The sequence below is a fragment of the Gracilinanus agilis genome, chromosome X (genome assembly GCF_016433145.1).
Source record: "Gracilinanus agilis isolate LMUSP501 chromosome X, AgileGrace, whole genome shotgun sequence".
Lineage (NCBI taxonomy): Eukaryota > Metazoa > Chordata > Mammalia > Didelphimorphia > Didelphidae > Gracilinanus > Gracilinanus agilis.
The window spans coordinates 80,436,283-80,445,983 of record NC_058136.1 but is presented as its reverse complement, the minus strand read 5'-3'; positions in this window follow the sequence as shown (position 1 = coordinate 80,445,983).

Genomic DNA, 9,701 nt, shown 5'->3' with positions numbered 1-9,701 from the left:
AGAAAAACAACTGCTTGAACGCATGGGTCGGGGTGGACATGACTGAGGGTGTAGACTCGAAACTACCACACCAATGCAACTACCAACAATTTGGAAATTGGTCTTGTTCAAGGACACATGACAAAACTAGTGGAAACGCGCATTGGCCAAGGGTGGGGGGGGTGCGGGGGGGGGGTTGAAGGGGAAAGGTGGAGCATGAATCATGTAACCATGTCAAAAATGAATATTAATAAATGTTAAAAAAAAGAAATCTTCAAATCTGGTTTGGGGATGCAGGATTATGCTGTACGCTCCTCATCATATAGATACCATCTTGAAAAACAGCAACCTGCAAGGGTTTACATCCCAACGCTTATCCCATTATCAAATTGCATTGCTGGGCAACGAGAACCTAACTTTCCATCAGTGTAAGGAGATCAACCCAGCCATACTAATGCCAGACTTACCGTTAGAATGGGAACCCATCCATAGCTGTGTAGAAACCTTGGACATAGTTCAGAAAATGAGAGATGATCTGACCAATATTCCTTTGGTCTCTCCCAATCTGACTTTGTTTACTGATGGTTCTGTTTTTGTGGTAGATGGGGAACGGTATACAGGTGCAGCTGTAGTAACTCAAGATGAGACTTTATGGTATGCAGCTCTACCTAAGTCCATGAGTGCTCAAGGTGCTGAAATCCTGAATCTCACCAGAGCTTTAGAAATTGGCCAGGGTCAAAGGTTGAACGTTTGGACCAACAGTAAAAATGCATTTAATATAGTACATTGTTCAGGCCAAATTTGGAAATATTGGGGATATATAACTTCTGATGGGAAGGAAATAGCCTATGAGAGTTTTATAAACCAACTCCTGAAAGCTGTCCAGTTACCTAAGGAAGTGGCAGTGATGCATTGATGATCACATCAAAAGGGTGTGGATGAGGTCTCATTAGAGACAACTGCAGCACCAGTACAAGTTCTAGCTCTTTTCTGAGCTCTCTCTTTAATCTATTATGTGTTCTGTGTGTACAACCTATCCATCTGTATATTCTGACTATTCCATCTTGTCTATCTTCTCTGTGAGCTCTCTTCCAACTCAGTGTTCTACCTTTTCTATGTGTTCTTTGTATTCAATTTTTATATTTTTAGTATCTATATGTTCTATATGATTGCTCTGTCCTAACCAGTCTACATGTTCTGTTTTGGGTCTAATTTATCAATTCTACGAACTTTAACTCTTCCATCTATACGATCTGTTCTAGACACTCTTCCTCTTCTATCTATTCAGTTGTGTGTTTTGTATGTGTTGTATTCTCTGTGTTCTATCTATCCATTCTACATCTTTTACCCACTCTATGTGTTTTGCTCATTCCATTTATTCTACCTGTTCTGTTTTCTACCTCTTCCATCTATTCAAACCTTTCTAACTTTTTTGTCTGTCTCCTATCTGTCATTTTTGTTCTATCTCATCTATCTATTCCATGTGCTCCATCTATTGTTATCTATTCTATGTGCTCTGTTTGTTCCATGTGCTCTACCTCTTCCATCTATTCCCTATAACTGTTCATCTATCATTTGTATCTGTATCCTATCTGATTTTTGGGTTCTTTTTATTCTGCATGTTATCTATTCCATCTGTTCTGTGAGCTTTCTTTCATCTGTGTTCCATCATCTATCTTTATTATCTATATGTTCTAAGAACTCTATCTTTTCCATCTATTCTATCTGTTCTATTTGTTCTATCTGTTCCGTGTTCTATCTATCCTTCCTTTTTAATGTGCTCCACCTCTTCATTTATTCTAACTTCTTCTAGCTATTCATTTCTTTTATATCTAGATGTTCTATATAATCTCTTGTATTTATTCTAACTTCTATTCCTCTATCTTTTTATCTAGGTATTCTGAAATGTGTTCAACTCTATGTATTCAAATCTATACATCTATGTGTTCTATCAGTTCTCTGAACTCTCTCTTTTCCATCTATTCAATGTGTTCTATGTGTACTATCTATCAATCTTTATATTCTATCTGTTCCATCTAGTCTCTCACTCTCTTCCATCTCTGTGTTCTATCTTTTCTATAGGTTCTTCTTATTCTTTACATCTATCTATAGTATCTATGTGTCTTACCATTCTACATATTCTATTCCATTCTATTTGCCCTCTCTGTTCCATGTGCTCTACATCTTCCATCTATTTTCTATAAATGGTCATTTAACGTTTCTATCTGTATTCTATCTGATTCATGGGTTTCGTTCAACTCTGTGTATTATCTATTCCATCTCTTCTGTGACCTTTCTTTCATCTGTGTTCTATCATTTATCTTTACTATTTACAAGTTCTAGCTCTATCTTTTCTATCTATTCTATGCATTTTTCCTGTTCCATTTATTCTACCTGTTCTCTATTCCACCTCTTCCATCTATTGTAACTGTTGTAACTTTTGTTTCTGTGTTCTATCTGTTCTTTCAGTAGTATCTCTTCTATCTATTCCATGTGCTCCATCTATTGTTATCTATTCTGTGAGCTCACTCTCTTCCATCTCTGTGTTCTATCTCTTCTAAGGGTTCTTCCTATTCTATCAATCTGTCTTTAATATCTATATTTCTAACTGATCTCTCTGTTATAATCATTTTACTTATTCTATCTATTCTATGTGCTCTATCTGTTCGATGTGATCGTCATCTTGCATTTATACTCTATCTATTCAACTTACTTTTTTATCTGCATTCTATCTAATTTATGGGTTCTTTCTCCTCTCTGGGTTATCTATTCCATCTGTTCTATAAGCTGTGTTCCATCTGTGTTCTATTATCTATCTTTACTATCTATATGTTATAAGGGCTCTATCTTTTCCATCTATTCTATGTGTTCTCTTTTTCCTATCTGTTCCGTATCCTATCTTCCCATCCTTTTTTTAACATTTATTAATAAACATTTTTAACATGGTTACATGATTCATGCTGCTACTTTCCCATTCAACCCCCGCCACCCATGCCAAAGCACATTTCCACTGGTTTTATCATGTGTCATTTAATCAAGAAAGACCTATTTCCAAATTGTTCATAGTTGCATTGGTGTGGTAGTTTCGACTCTACATCCCCGATCATGTCCAATCCATGTGTTTAAGCAGTTGTTTTTCTTATATGTTTCCTCTCCTGCAGTCCTTCCTCTGAATGTGGGTGGCGTTCTTTTCGATAAATCCCTCAGAGCTGTCCTGTGTCACTGCATTGCTGCTGGTACAGAAGCTCATTGCATTTGATTTTACCATAGTATATCAGTCTCTGTGTATAGTGTTCTTCTGGCTCTGCTCCTTTCACTCTGCATCAGTTCCTGGAGGTCTTTCCAGTTCACATGGAACTCCTCCAGTTTGTTATTATTTTTAGCAGAATAGTATTCATTCACCAGCATATACCATAATTTGTTCAGCCATTCCCCAATTGAAGGGCATAACCTCCTTTTCCCGTACTTTGCCACCACAAAAAGCGCACCTATAAATATTTTCATACCAGTCTCTTTATTTATGATCTCTTTGGGGTACAAACCCAACAATGCTATGGCTGGATCAAAGGGCAGGCATTCTTTTATAGCCCTTTGAACATGGTTCCAAATTGCCAGCCAGAAAGGTTGGATCAGTTCACAACTCCACCAGCAATGCATTAATGTCCCAATTTTGCCAAATCCCCTTGCCACATTCATTATTCTCCCCTTCTTTCATTTTAGCCAATATTCTAGGTGTGAAGTGATACCTCAGAGTTGTTTTGATTTGCATTTCTCTAATTATTAAAGATTTAGAACACTTTCTCATGTGCCTATTGATACTTTTGATTTCTTTACCTGAAAATTGACTATTCATGTCTTTTGCCCATATATCAACTGGGGAATGGCTTGATTTTTTATACAATTGATTTAACTCCTTGTATATTTGAGTAATTAGACCCCTGTCAGAGTTTTTTTTGTAAAGATTTTTTCCCAGTTTGTTGATTCCCTTCTGATTTTGACTACATTGTTTTTGTTGGTACAAAAGCTGTTTAGTTTAATATAATCAAAACCATTTAATTTACATTTTGAATTTTCTCTAACTCTTGCTTGGTTTCAAACTCTTTCCTTTCCCACAGATCTGACAAGTATACTATTCTGTATTCACTTAACTTATTTATACTTTCCCTCTTTATATTCAAGTCACCCATTCTGTATTTATCTTGATGTAGAGTGTGAGATGTTGATCTAAACCTAATCTCTCCCATATTGTTTTCCAAATTTCCGAAGCAGTTTTTGTCAAATAGTGGATTCATGTCCCAAAAGTTGGGCTTTTTGGGTTTATCATACACTGTCTTGCTGATGTCATTTACCCCAAGTCTATTCCACTGATACTCCTCTCTGTCTCTTATCCAGTATTATGTTGTTTTCATGACTGCTGCTTTATAGTATAGTTTATTATCTGGTACTGCTAGGCCCCCTTCACATTTTTTTAAATTTTTAACCATGATATTCTTGATCTTTTGTTATTCCAAATGAAATTTGTTAGGTTTTTTTCTAATTCAGTAAAGAAGTTTTTTGGTAGTTTGATAGGTATGGCACTAAATAGGAAAATTAATTTGGGTAGAATGGTCATTTTTATTATGTTAGCTCATCCTACCCATGAGCAATCAAAGGTTTTCCAATTGTTTAGATCGAGTTTTATTTCTTTGGAAAGTGTTTTGTAGTTGTTTTCATATAATTGCTGTGTTTGTTTTGGTAGATAGATTACCAAGTATTTTACATTGTCTAGGGTAATTTTAAATGGTGTTTCTCTTTCTACCTCTTGCTGCTCTAATGTGTTGGAAATGTATAGAAATGCTGATGATTTATGTGCATTTATTTTGTATCCTGCAACTTTGCTAAAGTTGTTGATTATTTCTACCACGTTCTTAGTTGATTCTCTAGGATTTTTTAAGTATACCATCATATCATCTGCAAAGAGTGATAGCTTAGTCTCCTCATTGCCTATTTTGATACCTTCAATTTCTTTTTCTTCTCTAATTGCTATTGCTAGTGTTTCTAGTACTTACGTTAAATAATAGAGGTGATAATGGGCATCCTTGTTTTACTCCTGATCTTATTGGGAAGGCTTCTAATTTATCCCCATTGCATATGATATTTGTTGATGGTTTTAGGTATATACTGTTTATTATTTTTAGGAAGGGTCCTTCTATTCCTATATTTTTCATTGTTTTCAATATGAATGGATGCTGTATTTTGTCAAAGGCTTTTTCAGCATCTATTGAAATGATCATGTAATTTTTGTTACACTGTTGATATGGTCAATTATGTGGATGGTTTTCTTAATGTTGAACCATCCTTGGATTCCAGGTGTAAATCCCATCTGATCATGGTGGATGATCTTCTTAATTACTTGCTGGAGTCTCTTTGCTAATATTCTATTTACGATTTTTGCATCTATGTTCATTAGGAAGATTGGTCTGTTGTTTTCTTTCTCTGTTTTTGATCTCCATGGCTTTGGAATCAGTACCATATTTGTGTCATAAAAGGAATTTGGTAAGACTCCTTCTTTGCTTATCACATCAAATAATTTGTATAATATTGGGCTTAGTTGATCTTTCAATGCACTTGTGAATCCATCTGGTCCTGGTGATTTTTTCTTAGGGAGTTCTTTGATGGCTTGTTCAATTTCTTTTTCTGATATGGGATTATTTAGGTATTCTATTTCTTCTGCTGTTAATCTAGGCAGTTTATATTTTTGTAAATATTCATCCATATCTCCTAAATTGTTATAAATATTGCCATACAATTGGGCAAAATAGTTTTTAATGATTGCCTTAATTTTCCCTTCATTAGAGGTGAGGTCTCCCTTTTCATCTTTGGTACTGTCAACTTGGTTTTCTTCTTTCCTTTTTTCATTAGATTGACCAGTACTTTATCTATTTTATCAGTTTTTTCAAAATACCAGCTTCTAGTCTTATTTATTAATTTAATAGTTCTTTTACTTTTGATTTTATTAATTTCTCCCTTGATTTTTAGTATTTCTAATTTTGTTTTCATCTGAGGATTTTTAATTTGCTGACTTTCTAATTTTTTGAATTGTATGCCCAATTCATTAATCTCTGCCCTCCTTAATTTGTTAATATATGCACTCAAGGATATAAATTTCCGCCTGAGTACTGCCTTGGCTGCATACCACAGAGTTTGGTAGGATGTCTCATCATTGTCATTCTCTTCAATGAAATTATTGATTGTTTCTAGGGTTTCTTCTTTGACTAATTGGTTTTGGAGAATCATATTGTTTAATTTCCAATTGGTTTTTGATTTGCCTGTCGAGGTGCCCTTACTAATTATTATTTTTTTTGCATTATGATCTGAGAAGGTTACATTTATTATATCTGCTCTTTACACTTTTTTGCAATGTTTGTATTCCCTATTACATAGTCAATCTTTTAGAATGTACCATGTGCAGCTGAAAAGAAGGTGCATTCGTTTTTGTCCCTATCTATTTTTCTCCATATATCGATTAAATCTAATTTTTCTAGGATTTATTCACCTCTCTTACCTCTTTCTTATTTATTTTTCAGTTTGATTTATCTAGATCTGAAAGAGGAATATTTAGATCTCCCACTAGTATGGTTTTACTATCTATTTCCTTCTTGAGCTCTGCCAGTTTCTCCTTTATGAATTTGGGTGCTATGCCACTTGGTGCATATATATTGAACAGTGTTATTTCCTCATTGCTTATATTGCTTTTAATCAGGATATAATGACCTTCCCAGTCTTTTTTAATCATATCTATTTTTACTTTGGCTTTGTCAGGAATCACAATTACCACTCCTGCCTTCTTTTTCTCATTTGACGACCAAATAATTTTGCTCAAGCCCTTAACCTTAAACTTGTGTACGTCCACCTGCCTCATATGTGTTTCTTGTAGACAACATATAGTAGGGTTTTGGTTTCTAATCCACTCTGCTATTTGCTTCTGTTTTATGAGTGAGTTCATCCCATTCACATTCAGAATTATAATTATCAGTTGGGCATTCACTGACATTTTCGTATCCTCCCCTATTCCTACCCCTTTTCCTTAAACTATTTCCTTTTAAACCAATGGTTTGCTTTAAGCCAGTATCCCTTCTCCCCTCCCTTGGTTAACTTCCCTTTCTACCCCCTCCATTATTATTTCCCTCTTTTTATTTTTAAAGGTCTAATAAATTCCCTCCCCATTTTCTCCCATCCCTTTTTTGACCTCCCCACTCCCCTACTCCCCTTGGTTTATCCCTTTTGACTTTCTCAGTAGGGTTAGATAGAGTTTTATATCCCAATGGATAATTTAGCTACTCTTCCCTCTCTGGTTTGATTACATTGAGAGTAAGGTTTATATATTACTTTTTAATGCTCTCTTCCTCTCCTTCTTATAAGGGTGTTTGTTCCCTCCCCTTCTCATGCCCTCTTTGTGCATAATAGAATATCCTATTTTTTTTATTCATTCAAGTTTCTCTTAGAGTCTTCTGCTATTCAGCCCCTTCTTTCCCACTTCCCATTTCATCTTAGACAATTTAGTATTCCGTCCTCTCCCTATGAATTATTTTTCTGATTACTATAATAGTGAATACTATAATAGTGAATAGAGTTCACTGCAGAGAATTATACATAGCATTTCTCCGCATAGGAATACAGATAATTAGATCTTAATGAGGCCCCCTTAGAAAGGCAAATTTAAAAATTATGAGTTTTCTTTCTTTCCCCTCTGTTTCTTATTTACCTTTTCATGTTTCTCTTGATTTTCGTGGTTGTATATCAAACTTTCCATTTAGTACTGATCTTTTCTGTGCAAATACTTGGAAATCTTCAATTTTGTTGAATGCCCATACTTTCCCATGGAAGTATAATCAATTTTGATGGGTAGTTGATCCGTGGTTGAAGGGCCAGCTCTCTTGCCTTTCTGAATATCAAATTCCAAGCCTTGAGGTCTTTTAGAGTGGAGGCTGCCAGATCCTGTGTGATCCTGATTGGTGCTCCTTGATATTTGAATTGTCTCTTTCTGACTTCTTGGATGGTATTTTCTTTTACTTGGAAGCTCTTGAATTTGGCTATTATCTTCCTTGCTTTTTTCCTTTCTGGGTCTAATGTAGAGGATGATCTATGGATCCTTTCAATGTCTATATTGCCCTCTTGTTGTAGAACTTCAGGGCAATATTGCTGAATAATTTCTTTTAGTATGGAGTCCAAATTTCTATTAATTTCTGCTTTTTCAGGAAGCCCAATGATACTCAAATTGTCTCTTCTGGACCAGTTTTCTTGGTCTGTCACTTTATCATTGAGATATTTCATGTTTCCTTCTATTTTTCAGTCTTTTGACTTTGTTTTATTTATTCTTGCTGTCTTGTAAGATCATTAGCTTCTAATTGCTCAATTCTAGCTTTTAGGGACTGGTTTTCAGCTATGATCTTTTGGTTTTCCTTTTCAATCTGGTCATTTCTGGTGTTCAATTTGCTTATTGGTTCATTTGATTGCTGAGCCTCACTTTCCAATTGCAAAATTCTGCCTTTTAAACTGTTATTTTCTTGCCTGATTTCCTTTTGAGCTATTTCCCATTTCTCTAGGCAAATCTTTTCCAAAATTTTTGTCATCTCAAATTTGAACTCTTCAAGCACTTATGACCAGTTTTCATTATTTTGGGAGGGTCGGGATGTTTGTTTGTTCTCCTTTTCTGTTTGCTCAGGTGTCCGGATTTTCTCTTTGTAAAGTTGTTGAGTGTTAAAGATTTCTTCTTCTTGTTGTTAATCTTTCTCCTTTGGCCTTCCTGATTCTGGGTTGCCATCGTTAGCCCAGCCCATTCCTAGCTTTATCCTCGCTCTCAAAGTCAGTCTGCGCTCTTTCAGCACCTGAGGTCTCAGGTATGGTTCTTCTCAAGGTCAAGCCCCTTGGGGGACCCCCTTGCTTGATCCTCTGCAGGAGGCTCCTTTACAAGTCTCAGGGTTTTGCTTCCACAGTCCGATACCCATCTGCACTGGTTCCGCACTCAGGGTTTCAGAGCCTTCACTCCCTCCTGTGTCTGCCTCCAACTGCGTCTCTACCCGGGCCTGTGCTCCATGCCCGCGTCAAAGTCCACATGCAAGCTTTAGCCTTTTGGGGTCCTAAGTCTTGCTGTTCTCAGGAACAGGCCCTGCAGCTGCCAATGTCTCAATGTGTACCCCAAGCTTGCTCTATTTCTCATGAGCTAGCTTTGGCACTGTAGGTGATATGTGTGTGTGTGTGTGGGGTTGCTCAGCTCACAATTTAGTTAGGGCTCTTTCAACCCTTTATAGCATGGAAATGCCACTATTTCCCGTACCTTCCATGCTGCGCCCTGTTGTGGGGTCCTTCCTTTCGTCTGGATTTGTTTTTATGTCCCCTTGAGGAGTGCTGTATGTTTCAGTTAGGAGAGGTTAAGCCCTGCTTTTTACTCTGCTGCCATCTTAACCAGGAAGCCCTTTCCTTCCTTCCTTTTTTTTAAACATTTTTTAATATTCATTTTAACATGTTTACATGCTTCATGCCCCTACTTTCCCCTTCACCACTTGCTCTCCCCCCACCCATGGCCAACACGCATTTCCACTGGTTGTAACATGTATCCTTGATCAAGACCTATTTCCAAATTGTTGGTAGTTGCATTGGTGTGGTGGTTTCGAGTCTACATCCCCAATCATGTCCACCCCAACCCATGTGTTCAAGCAATTGTTTATCTTCTATGTTTCCTC